We start from the raw sequence: 17694 nt of genomic DNA, 5'->3' as shown, positions 1-17694 counted from the left end.
GCTCTGAGCATGGTCTACTCCGTCACCCCAAATTTTCTTTTTTTGGGGGGGTATTTTTTTGGGGGGAGTGGGGTTCAACGGCAAGTCCCAGAGCTCGGTGGAACGTCCATGTTGGAGGGGGACTTTGAAAAATCTCCCCAGGCCTCTGGAAGTGAAATCGTGTAACATAGTCCGACTTTGGCCCTCTGCCATTTCATGAGGGAAGGTGGTACAGACAAGCTGGAGGTTTCCTCTTGGAGCCCAAGTCCCCCTCTACCATGCCTGCAAGTCTCGGCTTCCTAGCTCCAAGTGAAGCCGTTGGGTGGAACTTCCATGTTGGAGGAGGACTTTGTGAAAAATGTGCCCAGATTTATGGAAGTGTAATTGGGTAACATAGTCCGACTTTGGCCCTCTGCCATTTCCGGAGGGAAGGTGGTACAGACAAGCTGGAGGTCTCCTCTTGGAGCCTAAGTCCCCCTCTACAAGCCCTCCAGCTCCAAGGGAATCCACTGGGTGGAACTTCCACGGAGGAGGGGGACTTTGAGAAAAATGTCCCCAGGCTTATGGAAGTGTAATTGGGTTACACAGTCTGACTTTGACCCGCTGCCATTCCTTGAGGGAAGGTCCCAGAGATTTGCTTCAGGTCTCCCCTTGTAGCCCTAGACCCCCTCTACGAGCCCTGAGGTTAGGGTTGGGGTTATCCATCATCCCAAAGGCCCTGAGCATGGGCTACTCTGTCACCTCAAATGCTCTGAGTATGGGATAGTTGTCACCACAAAGGCTCCAATAGCTTAGTGGTTAAAGGCTCTCTCTTCTATGGTATTTGGGCTGTGCTGACAGCTGTGTTCACGGGTTCGAGTTCTCCCTATGCCCTGTCAGTGCTCAGCAATGTGGGACTTGTTGTTTATACATACTCTTTAGGCCGTGTTTGATGTGTGCATCTTTTATATTATGCTGGTCCAAGGTCCTGTCTTGGGCTGCCATCAGCCGGGATGCTAGAGCCCAACCCGTCAGCCCTGGGGCTGCCATCAGCCGGGATGCTAGAGCCCAACCCGTCAGCCCTGGGGCTGCCATCACCCGGGATGCTAGAGCCCAATCCGTCAGCCCTGGGGCTGCCATCACCCGGGATGCTAGAGCCAAATCCATCAGCCCTGGGGCTGCCATCACCTGGGCTGCCAGCACCACAGCCGTCAGCCCTGGGGCTGCCATCACCCGGGATGCCAGCGCCCAAGCCGTCAGCCCTGGGGCTGCCATCAGCCGGGATTCTAGAGCCCAACCCGTCAGCCCTGGGGCTGCCATCACCCGGGATGCTAGAGCCCAATCCGTCCGCCCTGGGGCTGCCATCACCCGGGATGCTAGAGCCAAATCCGTCAGCCCTGGGGCTGCCATCACCTGGGCTGCCAGCCCCACAGCCGTCAGCCCTGGGGCTGCCATCACCCGGGATGCCAGCGCCCAAGCCAGCCCTGTGTTCGAGACCCCTAACGCTAACCCTAACCGTAACCCTAACCTGGGATCCGAACTTTGGGGCTGAAAAAGGGCTGTAAAATAGTTAACCCTATCCCTAACCCACTAACCCTAACCCTAACAGTAGGCACCCTTCTGAGTGATATTTTTGCAGTGGAAATCCAGCCTGACCGTCTGTCCTTCCTGCTTAATGTGGTTCCTCGTCAGGTTAAAAAACACTCACTTAAAGGGACACTGACAGGCCTTCTGAGCATAATTAGCTCTTTATATGCCCCCCTAGGTCTTATAATAAGTTTCCAATTCAGGGGCGTTCTTTGTGCCGCATTTGTGCCCAGCCGCGTCCCAACTGCCGGATCCTTAGACACGCCCATCTCATTAGTATTCACTTCGCTGGGTGGTATTTTCCTGTCCCCGACATTCGGAGATCCTGCGCATGCGCCCGACACCCTCGCTCGCCGGGATCACATTGCGCCAAGTGAATACTATTGAGATGGGCGTGTCTAAGGATTCGGCAGTTGGGACGCGGCTGGGCACAAATGCGGCACAAAGAACGCCCCTTGGGCAGAAAGGACAGGTGATTATAAAGATTATTTTTAACGTTTTACAATGCACACAGGGATAATACTTTGGCCCTCTGCCATTTCCGGAGGGAAGGTGGTACAGACAAGCTGGAGGTCTCCTCTTGGAGCCTAAGTCCCCCTCTACAAGCCCTCCAGCTCCAAGGGAATCCACTGGGTGGAACTTCCACGGAGGAGGGGGACTTTGAGAAAAATGTCCCCAGGCTTATGGAAGTGTAATTGGGTTACACAGTCTGACTTTGACCCGCTGCCATTCCTTGAGGGAAGGTCCCAGAGATTTGCTTCAGGTCTCCCCTTGTAGCCCTAGACCCCCTCTACGAGCCCTGAGGTTAGGGTTGGGGTTATCCATCATCCCAAAGGCCCTGAGCATGGGCTACTCTGTCACCTCAAATGCTCTGAGTATGGGATAGTTGTCACCACAAAGACATCCTTAGAGATCTTGCGAGAATGATGTGTCTCCCCCCCCCTCCCCATTGTGTCTTTGTCTTTGTTCTTTGTCTTGTCTCTTTGTTATTAGTTTGACGAAGCATGTCTTCTTGAGAGGCATTGGGCTCTTGAGTCCTCGGGGTGCCCTCCCTACTGCCTGAGGCCTTCTTGTTCTGAGATATACTGCTCAATGGTCCTCTATTGGACTGATTATAGACAGAAATGGTTTATTCTTTTACTGTGCACTTTATTGCCAAATGAATGCTTGACATTTCTCTTTCTATCATTGGATGCTATTAGTGCTCAGTTACTGTGAATACGATGCTTTATATGTTTTACCTCTTACTTTGTACTAATGTGCATGGATCTGTTGTGGATATGCTTTGTCATTTCTTTACTCTTTAATAAATATACAATTATAAAAAAATAAAATAAAGAAGGTCAAAGTAGAGAGAATATGTGGGCACCGCTGCTCCAATCCAGAGCGCAGAAGTTAACAGGTTAACAGTATCAGCCAGGAGAGTGAATTCTCCTACATACAGATACAAGTAGTGCGAAGGAAACTCAGATAATATATTCATGTAAAATAATACACATAAAAATTACAGGCCTAAGATGTAAAATATAAAATACTTTATAAAACTATTCGCTGCTTATGTTACTCTTCTAATGACCCAGCGACTATTCAGTTCAGACTAAAATAACGAAACATATCCACAAGAGGGCAGCAGAGTACTGAAATCTAGAAACATACTATGATGTATGATAGTAACCATAAAATGATCAGAACAGATTACTACTAAATCTAGAAAGGGGGATGAGCAGATCCACTGGATGTTCGGGTTTGACGGGTTCGGACAAACTTTGCTACAAAGTTTGGAACTTGACCATGAACCCCATTGAAGTAAATCGGGATCCGAACTTTGGGGCTGAAAAAGGGCTGTAAAATAGTCATAGGAGTAGGGTTAGGGTTAGTCATTGCTATAGGACTGCAAAAGGAAGCAAAGTGGGCGTAAGAGCAGGACAGTTACCCTGCAAACAAATGGATAGGGAAATTACTTAAAATAAAGTAGAATACAAAAAGTAAAAAAATAACAATCTCGAACCAGGAGGCAGAGGTCAAAGTGGAGTAGGAAGTTCAGGAGGCTGTGGACGTGGCAGTGTAGGTTGAAGAGCCTGTGGACATGGAGGAGGAAGCCAATATGTTTTTTTTTCTTACTTTTTTTTTTTTGGGGGGAGGGGGGGGGTTTGTGAAGGCCCCAAAACATTGGGAAATAGCAAAGATAACGCACAAACTGCACTGAAGTATAACAATGGCAGGATGCGGCCGGTACATCTCTCTACTCTGCCCAAGGTACGGACAAGTCCTGTGGGATCCATGCCTGGTTCATTTTAATGACCGTGAACTTGTCCACAATGGCTGGGGACGCGCCTGTCCATGATCACCCCCCCCTTCCCCACCGCCGTGCTAAACACATGTTCGGACAGTACACTTACCACAGGGCAGGCCAGCACCTCCAAGGCGTAAAGGGCAAGCTCAGGCCATGTACCCAGTTTGGAGACTCAAAAGTTAAACGGGGCAGACCCATCAGTCAGTATGTCTAGGCGTGTGCACACATACTGTTGCACCATGTTACTGAAACGCTGCCTCCTGCTAAGACGTTCCATATCAGATGGTGGTGCTGGATGTTGTGGCGTGCTGACAAAGCTTTTCCATATTTTGGCCATGCTTACCCTCCCTTCTGAGGTGCTGGCGGTGCCCCTGCTACGTTGGCATCTTCCTCCTCCTCCGCAGTCTCTGCCTTGTGCTTCCACTGAGCCCCTGCTGTCAGGTGGGAACGCCATCAGTAGCACCTCTACTAGCATTTGCCTGTACTAGCGCATCTTCCATTCCCTTTCGTCCTAACCAGCAGCACAAGTGGGGATTTGCCCCTGTGAAGCTGGTCAGGACAGGCAGAATTTTTATTGAACAAAAAAATCTCTGCCAAGTATCATTAATTGATGCCATCCCTATATAGCCCGCCCCTTGTCTGGACGGGGTTGCTTTTTTTCTGTCCTGTGGACTGGAAATGGACAGGCTAAACTCCCTTCAGAGTTTCCCCTTGTAGGGTTTGATTGTACTTAGATTTTTTTTAGGTTACATTGTTGTTTTTGTTTTACAGGTCCCGTGCCTGCTGCTGCAGACGATGAATCCCTCATACTCTGCGCTCCCTCTGCCATTCTCGCGTGACCGGAAGTGCATCATTCGCATCACTTCCGGTCTCGGGCGCCGTTCATGTGCTCCCGAATATAAAAATAGAGGCTGAGTCCTCTGGTGTTCTTGCCCTCAGCGAGGTGGCACAGGGTGTTACATTGTGGGTATTTTGCTTTGATGAGCATCAAGCTAATTATTAGTTTAATTCCTGGGGCAGGGGGGAGGCGGTTGGGCTGGCGGGGGGGGGGGGGAGGGGGGTACGGGAGCGTGCCCTACCACCTTATTTAAACCTCCAGGTAATTTTTCTCTCTCCATCTTTTCGACTAATCCAGATCCTTCTATGCCCTCTCTTGGTAAGGTGGAGGTCATTGTTTTTCCTGAGGCAAGTTGAATTGCACCTAATATTAATAGGCTTATTATTATTATTCCTAGGGAAGTCTACGCACAACCAGAGACATCTGGCTTGTTCCAACTGTAGCACCCCCTTACCTGATGGATATGAGTTCCACCGCTGCCAGGTTGTCGACCCAGACCAGCGAATCCAGAGCCTACTGTGGTGGAGATGTTCTCCTGGATAAAAGAATTCATGGACACCTCCATCGCACAGATAAAAGGCGCGGTTTCTAACAAAAGACATGGTGTCCATAGAAGATAATTCTTCCTCTGAAGAGGAGGACGCGGCCTTTCTTTTTCCGGCCGAAAAACTCAGAGGTTATTACGCTCCATCAGGTCAAGGGACCAGGATGTTGAGCATGGGGAAGCTCCACTATCCACCTCTAGGGGGACAAGGGCCTTCAAAGTGGACGAGTCTTTGAAAAAAACTGATGGCCATAGAATGGAAACACCCGGAAAAAGGTCCGGTCCTGACAAAAAGATTTAAATTAATGTTTCCCCTGCAGGAGGAAGATTTGCAGGCTTGGTTTCCGACTCCTAAAGTGGATATGGCAATCTCTAAGCTCTCTAGGAGAACTTTAGTTCCCTCTGACGATGGAAGTAATTTAAAAGACCCCCTAGACAGACAAGCAGAATGCTCGCTCAGACGTAACTACACTGCTGCTGCCGCCTCTGCCTCCGCCTCTGTGGCTATTGCCGGCAGTGAAGTCTCAAATTTCGTCTGCGCCCGCACAGTCAGAATCCAGTCTGATCTGAATTCTGGGGTTGCCAGAGATGATATACTCGACCAGTTCAAGACCCTTTTGTAAGGGATAGATTTTTTGACTGACGCATCCCAGCAGCAGCTAAAAAATTTTTAGCTGCTAAATCTATGGCACTTTCTTCAGCCATCAGACGTCCACTTTGGCTGAAGCCATGGGCAGCAGACAACACGTCAAAATTCAACCTCTGCTCCCTTCCCTATGAGCCGGGTAGGCTATTCGGTTCTGAGCTGGATCGCTTAATGGAGGACCTCGCTGATAAAAAGGGGAAGTCCCTTCCTCAACAATCCTTTCGGGGTCGAGGAAGAGGTAGACCAGCAAGGTTCCAGAGGGGAGACAGGACCCAGAGGCGCCCTGAAGGAAATAAAAGAGGTAGAGGTCGCGGTCGTGGAAACCGCAGGGCTGAACCATGACTCTCAGCAGCCCGACGGTTTCCCGTCAACACCCGCTGTTCCAGCCCCAAACCCTCAGTTCAATCCTCCAGTTGGAGGTCGTTTAAGTTTATTTCAAGTTTTTTGGAGTAAAAAAATTCCAGACCCATGGGTGTTAGAGGTCATAACATCAGGGTACAAGATCAACTTTATTTCTCTACCTCAGGAGAGGTTCATCCTGACGAGGGTTTTGACTCCCACCAGGCAGTTAGTCCTGGAGGATTCGGTACGGCAGTACGTACAAAAGGGGGCACTGGAGGAACTTCCTCCGCACGAGCAAGGTCGGGGAGTTTATTCTCCCATATTTCTGGTCCCAAAGCCATCAGGGGATTGGCGTATGATCATCGACCTACGCTATTTAAACCGTTTTATTAGAAAGAAGAGTTTCTGGATGGAAACCATTCGTTCAGTTCTAAACATCCTGAACCCAGGAGATATGATGGTGACGATAGAGCTGAAGGATGCTTACCTTCATGTTCCCATCTATCAAGCGCACAAAAAATACCTCAGAGTTGCGGTGACCATAGGCGGTGTAGTGAAGCACTACCAATTTGCTGTGTTGCCCTTCGGCATCTCCTCTGCCCCGCACACCTTTACAAAGGTGGCGGCTCCTGTTGTCGCGCATTTAAGGCTTCTAGGGTTAGAGGTCGTCCCCTATTTAGACGACTAGCTGCTAAAAGCCGCCTCAGCAGTCGTCCTGCAGACTCACCTTCAGCAAGCTCTCCACACTCTAGGTTGGCTTATAAACTGGGACAAGTCACAGTTGATCACATCCACCACTAGAACATTCCTAGGGTTTGTGATCAACTCACAGAGGATGACCCTGTTCCTGTCGCCACAGAGGAAAGACAGAGTAATAAAAGTGGCAGAGTCTCTACTTCCACCCGGACGGGTGTCTATCAGGGTTCTCATGAGGATGTTAGGCCACATGTCAGCATCTGCGGAGGCAGTTCCGTGAGCCCTATGGCATCTACGCCCAATTCAGGAAGAAGTGTTAAAGGACTTAGACCGGATGCACTGCCTGTCTGTAAAAGCCCATTCTTCACTCAAGTGGTGGAGGAACCTAACAGATGTGAGGTCCTTGATCCAACCTCATTGGATTACGTTGACCACAGACGCCTCCCTTCTAGGTTAGGGAGCCCATCTGGAGGACAATCCAGTACAAGGTACCTGGAGTCCTCAGGAGAGACTTCTCTCTTCCAATTTGAGGGAGTTGAGAGCGGTCAGACTAGCCCTCAATCATTTTGCTCCTTTCATCCGCAGTCAAGCGTTGAGAGTCCGGACCGACAACACAACAGTAGTAGCTTACCTAAACAGACAGGGAGGAACGAGATCCCAGACTCTCCTGAGGGAGGTGGGATTAATTCTCGCTTGGGTAGAGACCAACCTATCCCACTTAGTGGCGGTTCATATCAGAGGAGACCTCAATGTAGATCGCCTAAGTTGGGGCCTTCCCGTTCCAGGAGAATGGTCATTGAACGAGAACATCTTTTCCAGGATTGTCCAGCGTGGGGGTACTCCAGAGATCGATCTGATGGCAACTCGATTGAACGCCAAGGTGAACAGGTTCTGCTCCCTTTACAAGGAGGACAACCCTGTAGCGATAGACACTCTGTCCATAACTTGGAGATTCAGGCTGGCTTATGTGTTCCATCCAATTTCCATGATACCAAGGGTATTGATAAAGATCAAGCAAGACCAGACCTCAGTGATAGCCATTCATACCATTCTGGCCAAAGAGGTCTTGGTTCACCCAGCTCATACAGATGAGCCAGGGCACATATTGGAGACTTCCCCTAATACAGGACCTAGTGTATCAGGACACAGGTCCCTGTCTAGATCTGAGGAGGGTCAGTCTGACAGCCTGGAGATTGACAGGTCCCTTCTAGATGCTAGAGGGTTATCTACGGAGTTCTTGAGAACAATCTCGCACTCCCGGGCAGAGTCCACAAACAGGAAATACTCCAGGATATACAAGATTTTCATTCTATGGTGTACTGAGAGAGAGGTAGTTCCCTCAGATCCTCCTCTCTCTGTGATTCTACAGTTCCTCCAGGATGGTCTAGACAAGGGTCTAAGCCCATCTACGCTCAGAGCTCACGTCTCTGCCTTGTTGGCATGTACTGGTAGGCCGATTTCTCAAGACCACCTAATCAGGAGGTTCCTTAAAGGAGCTCAGAGCCTTAAACCTAGCATCCTGAGACCGACCCCTGAGTGGGATCTAGCAATAGTGCTAAAAGGGTTGTGTCCCCCCCCCCCCTTTGAGCCCTTAGAAGAGGTAGACTTGAGATCCCTATCTCTCAAAGTCACCTTTCTATTAGCCATTACCTAGGCTAAAAGAATTGGGGAACTTCAAGCTCTAGGAGCGGCAGAGCCATACCTAACTTTCCTCCAGGACAGGGTTAGGGTTAGGACCTGTTGAGGTTCCTGCCAACCTTTCTGCCAAAGGTGCCCTAATTTGCAAATATTAATCAGACGATAACATAACCAAAGTTTTCCCCTGCTCCAATGTCTCCAGAGGAGGAAAAGTTACTTACCCTAGACATTCTAAGGGTTCTAAAGATATATTTGCACAGAACAGCGGATTTCACAAGATCAGAGAATCTCCTTCAAGCCTACTCAGGAAAAAACAGAGGGCTTAAAGCCTCCAAACACACTTTGAGTAGGTGGATCAAAGACACTATCCGTCTGACCTTTCTGTCCCAAAACCTGTCACCGCCATCATTTGTATCTGCACATTCGACCAGGGCAGTATCCACGTCGTATGCTGAAAAGAAAATTAATTCCTTTAGACCAGATTTGCGCTGCCGCCTCTTGGAGTTCCCAGAACACTTTCATCTCTCACTACCGTATAGATTCAAGGTGAGCAGAAGGAGCTGCCTTTGGACACTCTGTTCTAAGTGCTGCGCTTCCTTAGAGTAAGGGAGATTATATGTATGTATATATGCTTACACGAAGATCTTTTGCCCTCCCAAATTTGTGTAAGGTCCTTGCTACTTCCCCACTTGTGCTGCTGGTTAGGACGAAAGGGAAGCGTCAATTTTGACGTAAATTTGTTTTCCCTTAGTCCTAACAGCAGCACACAAATTTCCCACCCTGGGTTGTGTGGATAACTTCTTAAAGAAAGCAACCCCGTCCAGACAAGGGGCGGGTTATATAGGGGTGGCATCAATTAATTAATTAATGATACTTGACAGAGATTTTTTTGTTCAATAAAAATTCCGCCTGTCCTGACCAGCTTCACAGGGGCAAATCCCCACTTGTGCTGCTGTTAGGACTAAGGGAAAACAAATTTACGTCAAAATTGACGCTTCATGGTCCAGTGATGGTAGAAGGGCAGCACGTTGTCCTTGTAGTGGGGATCCAGCAGGGGGGTTACCCAGTAATCAGCACTGGTAAGAATGTGGGCAACTTGGCGATCGTTGCGCAGGCACTGCAGTATGTAATCGGTCATTGTCTGTGTTCTCTGTATCCCCCCCAGCCACTCTCCAGTGATGCCATGAGCTGATTTGGGTTTGTACCCTGCTGCGAAAAAGGATCCTCCTCCTCCTCAACCTGCAGAACTGTGCCCTGGCTGGACAGTTGGGTACCTGGCTGCTGTTAGTGCAGGAACCCACCCTTGGAGCCACCTGTGGACGACTGGCCTGATAACCGTGGGAATGATCCACCAAGTTCCCCAACCCATAATAAAAAAAATACCCCATTAGTGTGCCAACACTGTAAGAGGCCCCCCTAAGAGGACTCCGCCAGCGTCAGGCCCCCCTAAGGGGACTCCGCACAGTGCGGCAGCCATCCCGGGAGTTTGGGACAAAACTGGGACCTGTCCTCCTGGGTTCAGGATGGTTGGAGGTATGTAATTGTGTTCCATCATGTCGACACTCTGCACAGGATACCAGAGACATTCCTCAATCTGCAGCCTCTATTCTTCAGAGATCCGTGGCTTCATATGAAAGGATTGTGGTTTCTCGTCAGAACCAAGAAAACAGCTGCACAACCGTATTCTCCGGGCCACAGGACTGCATTAAACACACTTAGCACACAAACTACGCACAGTACACGCACATTATACACAGCATATATACATGCATTCACACATTATACACAGCATGCATGCAAATAGCGCACACACATTATACACAGCACAACACTGTAAGAATCACACAGACATCCACCGCACCGACCTCCCCTGTAAGATGGTGGATATTACTAGGAACACACAAGCTCAGTGGTATGGAGATAAGTCATGGTGGATATTACTTGGGATATTAATGCTGAGTAGAGAACCTAGGACATGGCAGGTTTGGCTTCATGTTTGCTGAGTCTGAGTGCAGTCTCTACTAGCATTCTTAACTCTAGCCATGAGAGGTAAATGTGCACGGACAAGGAGTTACCTCTACTTCAGTAGGTCGGTGCTGGGTGTAAAGTGATGAGCTTGAGCTGTGGTTTTGTTACTTAGCAGTCTGGAAGTATCTGCTTGGTTACTAGCTCCTATATGTGTATACCACCTGCTGAGCAATGACTTCCTGTACGTATATACTCACAACAAGCAAGAAGATGAGAGAGTTATACAGTCATGGCCGTAAATGTTGGCACCCCTGAAATTTTTCAAGAAAATGCAGTATTTCTCACAGGAAAGTATTGCAGTAACAAATGTTTTGCTATACACATGTTTATTCCTTTTGTTTGTATTGGAACAAAACCAAAAAAGGGAGGAAAAAAAGCAAACTGGACATAATGTTACCAAACTCCAAAAATAGGCTGGACAAAATTATTGGCACCCTTAACTTAATATTTGGTTGGGCATCCTTTGGAAAAAATAATTGAAATCAGTTGCTTCCTATAACCATCAATAAGCTTCTGACACCTCTCAACTGGAATTTCGGAGCACTCTTCCTTAGCAAACAGCTCCAGGTCTCTCTTATTGGACAGCAATTTTAAGATTTCGCCACAGGTGTTCAATGGGATTTAGATCTGGACTCATTGCTGGCCACTTCAGAACTCTCCAGCGCTTTGTTGGCATCTATTTCTGGGTGCTTTTTGACGTATGTTTGGGGTCATTGTCCTGCTGGAAGACCCAAGATCTCGTACGCAAACCCAGCTTTCTGACACTGGGCTCTACCATGCGACCCATCCTCAGATTTCATAATGTCTTGCACACATTCAAGGCACCCAGTGCCCGAGGCAGCAAAATAAACCACGAAACATCAATGAACCTCCACCATATTTCACTGTAGGTACCGTGTTCTTTTCTTTGTAGGCCTCATTCCATTTTCGGTAAACAGTAGAATGACACTGATTCTTCCTGAGCCTGCCGGACAGCTTGAATATCTTTGGGGCTGCTTATCCACCATCCGGACTATCCTGCGTTGACACCTTTCATCAATTTTTCTCTTCCGTCCACTCCCAGGAAGATTAGCCAGTGGCATGGGTTGCAAACTTCTTGATAATGTTGCGCACTGTGGACAAAGGCAAATCTAGATCTCTTGAGATTGCTGATATTTTTCTACAATTTTGGTTTTCAAGTTCTCAGACAGTTCTCTCCTCTTTCTGTTGTCCATGCTCAGTTTGGCGCACACACAGACACACAATGCAAATACTAAGTCAACTTCTCTCTGTTTTATCTGCTTTCAGGTGTGCTTTTTATATTGCCTACACCTGATACTTGACCCAGGTGAGTTTAAAGGAGCATCACATGCTGTAAACAATCTTATTTATCCACAATTTTGAAAGGGTGCCAATAATTTTGTCCAGCCTATTTTTGGAGTTTGATGTGACTTTATGTCCAATTTGCTTTTTTTCCTCCCTTTTTGGGGTTTATTCCAATACACACAAAGGGAATAAATATATGTATAGCAAAACATGTGTTACTGCAATACTTTTCTGTGATAAATACTTCATTTTCTTTTCAGGGGTGCCAACATTTACGTCCATAACTGTATATTACAGGTCCGCCCCATGTAACCAACGTACACAAGGCGCCATACTGTACACACACAGTCCAGAAAACCAAAGCAGTAGTAGGTACTGAAACAGTGCTGCTATACTGCACATATAACCAATGCACCATATTGTACCCTTAAGCAGTGCTGGACACAAACTATGAGCTACAGAACATGGGCCTTGGATCAGGGAATCTGCCTTCTGAGAGAGAGGGACAGCTAGCTTAGGCCTTTCCTCAGCATCAAACCTTTCTTCTGCCAGGGAGGAGACCGGAGAAGCCAGCCCTATGCCTCGTCCTAGGGAGGAGACTGGAGAAGCCAGCCCTATGCCTCTTCCTAGGGAGGAGACTGGAGAAGCCAGCCCTATGCCTCGTCCTAGGGAGGAGACTGGAGAAGCCAGCCCTATGCCTCGTCCTAGGGAGGAGACTGGAGAAGCCAGCCCTATGCCTCGTCCTAGGGAGGAGACTGGAGAAGCCAGCCCTATGCCTCTTCCTAGGGAGGAGACTGGAGAAGCCAGCACTATGCCTCGTCCTAGGGAGGAGACTGGAGAAGCCAGCCCTATACCTCGTCCTAGGGAGGAGACTGGAGAAGCTAGCCCTATGCCTCGCCTGCATTGTTTTATACCTGAATTGCTCCAGTAAAGAAGCCCCCTGGGTTACTGCAGACATTGACTCTCTGGACTTATTTCCCATTGGGGTGCACCACACCTTATCATCCCTTCTGGAGAGCAGCAACACGTGGTGACACCTCAGCGGTGTCCGGGGGACCCAGAGTAGCGTTGGGGCCACCCCAAACCTGGCCACTGCACGTGAAATATTAAATAAACATAAAAACTGGCTGTTATGTTGGGGTGGGTGGGGGGATTACTTGTTATTGGGGATATATACGATCTACTTTTGCTTAGTACTTATATATGCTGCTTTTTGCAATGTTTGTCAGAATCGTCTCTGTATATGGCATTCCTTAATTTGTCTGATTCACATATTGTATGTGTATGTTGGATTATACAAAACTTTAAAAAAAGCTATAAAAAGACATCTGATTAAAAAAATAAACATAAAAACTGGCGAAGGACCAGGTGCTAAGATTTACCACACTTTACTAAATAAGATATAGAAAACATATATCTTAAAAACAAAGTGATCGGGTCTATTGCAACGCGTTTTGCCGAACAAACAATCGGCTTACTCAGGCTTGACCTGGACTGACTGCAAATGCTGAACTTTAAATCTGTTTATAAGGAAATGAGGTCATCATTAATTAAATTTTTTTTGTTAGTATTTTTTTTAAACAATTGAATAATTAAAATAAAACACAATATAAATATGAAAAACCTAGTGGTCTATATCAAAATGAATAACAAAATCTATATTTTTTTACCCACAGACCCGATCACTTTGTTTTTAAGTTATAGGTTTTATTTTATTTATTTAGTGTGGGAAATCTTTTAGCGCTGTCCTCTGCCAGGGTCATTTAATATTGCACATTACTACGATAACTGCTCTGGGGATGATTTCTGTGATATCTAATGATGTTGAAGACGGCGCTGAATGTTAGCGTCTGACGTCACCTGTACGTGACAATTCTGCTTTGTGTTAGGGTCCTTTCACAGCTGCCTTTTCAGTCAGGTTTTGAGATCCGGCAGAAGATTTGGTTCCCATTCATTGTCAATGGGGACAAAACTCATCAGTTTGCATCAGTTCAGTTGCGTTTTAAGGGCTGGACACAAAACCGCGGCAAGCAGCATTTTTGGGTCTGGTTTGCAAAACTAAACAAAACTGATCCAGTATGAAAATCATCCGTTTTTTTAGGTTACAGAAAAATACAGATCCGGCGCCCATTGCCTTAGGCTACTTTCACACTTGTGTTTACATTTTCCGGTATTGAAATCCAGCAGGGAATCTCAATGTGGCGAAACCAACCTCGCCACGGTGTTTTGAAGAGGGCTGTTTGCCAGCCTCCTGCCCTGGGATTATGGTCCCTTAAGTTATTGGGTCTTAAGGCACTTGGGACTGATCCCTCTGTCCCTGGATTGCATCATTTGCCTTACTTGCTTGGATTTTACTATTCCCATGGTGAGAACAATGGATGAAGCACATGGTGAGAACAATGGATAGCAGCCATTGTAACTCACAGACACTGTTCTGACTTTCCCACACGGGGCTATCTTGCCTGTATTTGGTGCACAGTGACATCATTCAGTAGTGTGAAACTACCAAACAGGGGACACATTTATTAGTGACTATTTTCTGTATAACTTGTATATTTTCAGTGTAACTGTATCTTCCAAACTACTGAACGGATGTGGGTGAATTTTGGATATGTGGTTCACCCAGATCCCCCGGTTCCGAGGATATATTGGTTATGGGGTTATTGCATGTTTTGGGGTTCCTGTGATATGTTTTATAAAACTGTAGTTCTCTGCCTTTGATAATTATATTCGCCCTTGTGTTCAATAATCATCACCGGCAGAGGGGAGGATTTTGTGTGGGTGTGTTTCTATTGTCCCATTGTGTGTTTAAATGGTGATGTCTGTCCTGTTGTCTCCACATGTGTATTGGCGACTTCCCTTTGTCCTGAGAGATAATTGGATTGCCCTCGGTTGTCTCCGGGACAGAGAGGAGGAAACCATGATGCATTGTGGGGATGTGTTGTATCTGCAAACAACTGTAATAAAAACCAGGCTGGGTGTGCCAGCACGTCAGACCACTGCTTGACCCTCAACACGGAGCCTCGTTTTGTTATTGGGGGGATTCCCTGTATGCTGTTAGAGACTGATTGCCAGGAGTGTAAGCTGATTGTATGCTTTTCCTGTTTGTCTGCTGGCAGCTATTCGTGAGGTTCCAGTTTGGAGTGCTATTTTGTATCCAGTTCGGGAGTTTGGTGTTCTGCAGTAGCTGTGCCTGTCTCTCAGAAAGGGGCATATCGCCTAAACGGATTTTAACCCCTTGTCTGCTGAAACGGTCCGTTACACTCAATACCGGTGAAAAACGCTCCATTACGTTTTGTCTCCATTGACAATAAATGGGGGCAAAACTGAACTGAACAGAATGGAGTGCTGCAAATTGCATTCTGTTCCATTTGGTTGCGTTCCCATACCAGAGAGCAAACAGCTGAAATCTGCGGTTTTCTTTCCGTCATGGGAGGCAGAGCAAAACGGATCCGACCCACAATGCAAGTCAATGGGGACGGATCCATTTTTTCAGACCAATAGAAGACTTTCAATAGTGTTCATGACCATGGCTATGTTAAAGATAATACAACCGGATCCGGTCATAACAGATGCAGACGGCTGTATTATCAGTAACGAAAGCGTTTTTGCGGATCCCTGCCGGATCAGGCAAAAATGCAAGTAGCCTTACAATGATTTTCATACCTGATCAGGTTTGTTAATTTTTGATTTATTACAACCAGATCAGGATGTATTAAATGGAACGGATCCTTTTAAGGCTACTTTCACACTGGCATTTTGGCTTTCTGTTTGTGACATCTGTTCAGGGCTCAGCGTCCAAAATGGATCAGTTTTGCCCTAATGCATTCTGAATGGAAAAGGATCCGCTCAGAATGCATCAGTTTGCCTCCGTTCCGTCTCTATTCTGCCTTGGAGGCGGACCCCAAAACGCTGCTTGCAGCGTTTTGATGCCCATCTGATGAAACTGAGCCAAATGGATCCGTTCTGACACACAATATAAGTCAATGGGGACGGAACCGTTTTCTATGACACAATAGAAAACTGATCCGTCCTCCATTGACTTTCAATGGTGTTCAAGGCGGCTCTGTCTTGGCTATGTTACAGATAATACAAACGGATCCATTCATGACGGATGTATGCGGTTGTATTATCTGAATGGATGAGTTTGTGCAGATCCATGACAGATTCGCAAAAGACGCTAGTGTGAAAGTAGCCAAATTCAGGTTTTGAGCCTATCTGCCAGATGTGAAAGTGGCCTTAGTAATGCCCACGTATTGGCTGAGAAAGCCTGGACGGGAAACAATCATCTGGTGTCACGTCCCCGGTTGTCACGGACGTTCCTGTGGCAGGTACCAGGAGATCGGAGAGACTGGCAACTCGTGGGTTAAACTGACAAGTTCACTGTGGATCTTATTGTGTCTGTGTTTTGGTTAATGCAGTGGTTCTCAACCTTTCTAAAGCCGTGACCCCTTAATACAGTTCCTCATGTTGTGGTGACCCCCAACCATTAAATTTTTTTCCTTGCTATGTCATAACTAATTTTGCTACTGTTATGAATTGTAATGTAAATATCTGATATGCAGGATGTATTTTTATTGCTACAAATTGAACATAATTAAAGAAGAGTAATTAATAATCACAAAGACAAAATGTTGGGTACCCCTCAAATAAATAAATCAGTGGTGCTTCAAGTCCCCCCCCCCAAATAAATAAATCAGAAGTGCTCAGGGTCCCCCAAATAAATAAATCAGCGGGGCTTCAGGTCTCCCCCAAATAAATAAATCAGTGGTGCATCAGGTTTCCCCCAAATAAAAAAAACAATGGTGCTCAGGGTCCCCCCCCAAATAAATAAATCAGAAGTGCTCAGAGTCCCCCAAATAAATAAATCAGCGGTGCTTCAGGTCCCCCCCAAATAAATAAATAAATGGTGCTCAGGGTCCCCCCCCAAATAAATAAATCAGAAGTGCTCACTGTCCCCCAAATAAATAAATCAGCGGTGCTTCATGTCCCCCCAAATAAATTAAGCCTTGCTCAGCCAAATAATTAAAATAAAATTAGCCAGGCTGAGCCAGGCTCAATTAAATCATTGGTGGCAGTGGTGCTCAGCGGCGGTGTCATTAACGAAAAAACTCGGACCTCAGCAGACAGGCAGCCCGACCTACCCGTCCAGACGTCAGGCTCCTTCAAGCACAGGCAGTGATAGGACATCACTTCCTGTGCGCGAGGATAAGGGGCCGCTGCCGTTGTGCGGGCGACCCACAATAGGAAGCCTCAGGCGACCCCCCGGAAAGGGCCGATCGACCCCCAAAGGGGTCGCGACCCCTAGGTTGAGAACCACTGGGTTAATGCCACACCCCTTGCTTCAGGTGTTGCTTGTTGGTAATTTACCTTTCCCATAAGTAGCCGCTTCTAAGTCTTGGAGGTGCGGTTTATAGATGGTCTTCCTGCCTTCTAACAAGCTGGGTGGTTGCACTCTGTGCTGCTTCTGGAGTCGCCAGTTTTCTACTTTCAGATAAGTCTTGTCTTTTCTTATTTTTTTGTGTTTGTTATATTCCCTGTTGTTTTCATCTGGGCCTGAGACAGAGACTTCCATTCATCCATCTGAGAAGGAATGGGTTGTCTTCTGGTCCTAACCTCATTCCAGGGCCTTATAGGGATATCAGGGCCTAGATATCCTGCATATGAATATTCCTACCTTCAAGGTCTATTCATATTGATAGGCAGTCAAGGCCTTGGATTAGGGTTGTTTAGGAGGTGACCTGTTCCTTCCCTAGTTTCCAGGCCCAGTTACTGTTCCCCTTCCCTCCTGTGTTTAGTGTTACGTTTTCCCCCACCAC

This window comes from Bufo gargarizans, chromosome 11, assembly GCF_014858855.1.
Source record: "Bufo gargarizans isolate SCDJY-AF-19 chromosome 11, ASM1485885v1, whole genome shotgun sequence".
NCBI lineage: Eukaryota > Metazoa > Chordata > Amphibia > Anura > Bufonidae > Bufo > Bufo gargarizans.
Note: the sequence above shows the minus strand (reverse complement) of the source record.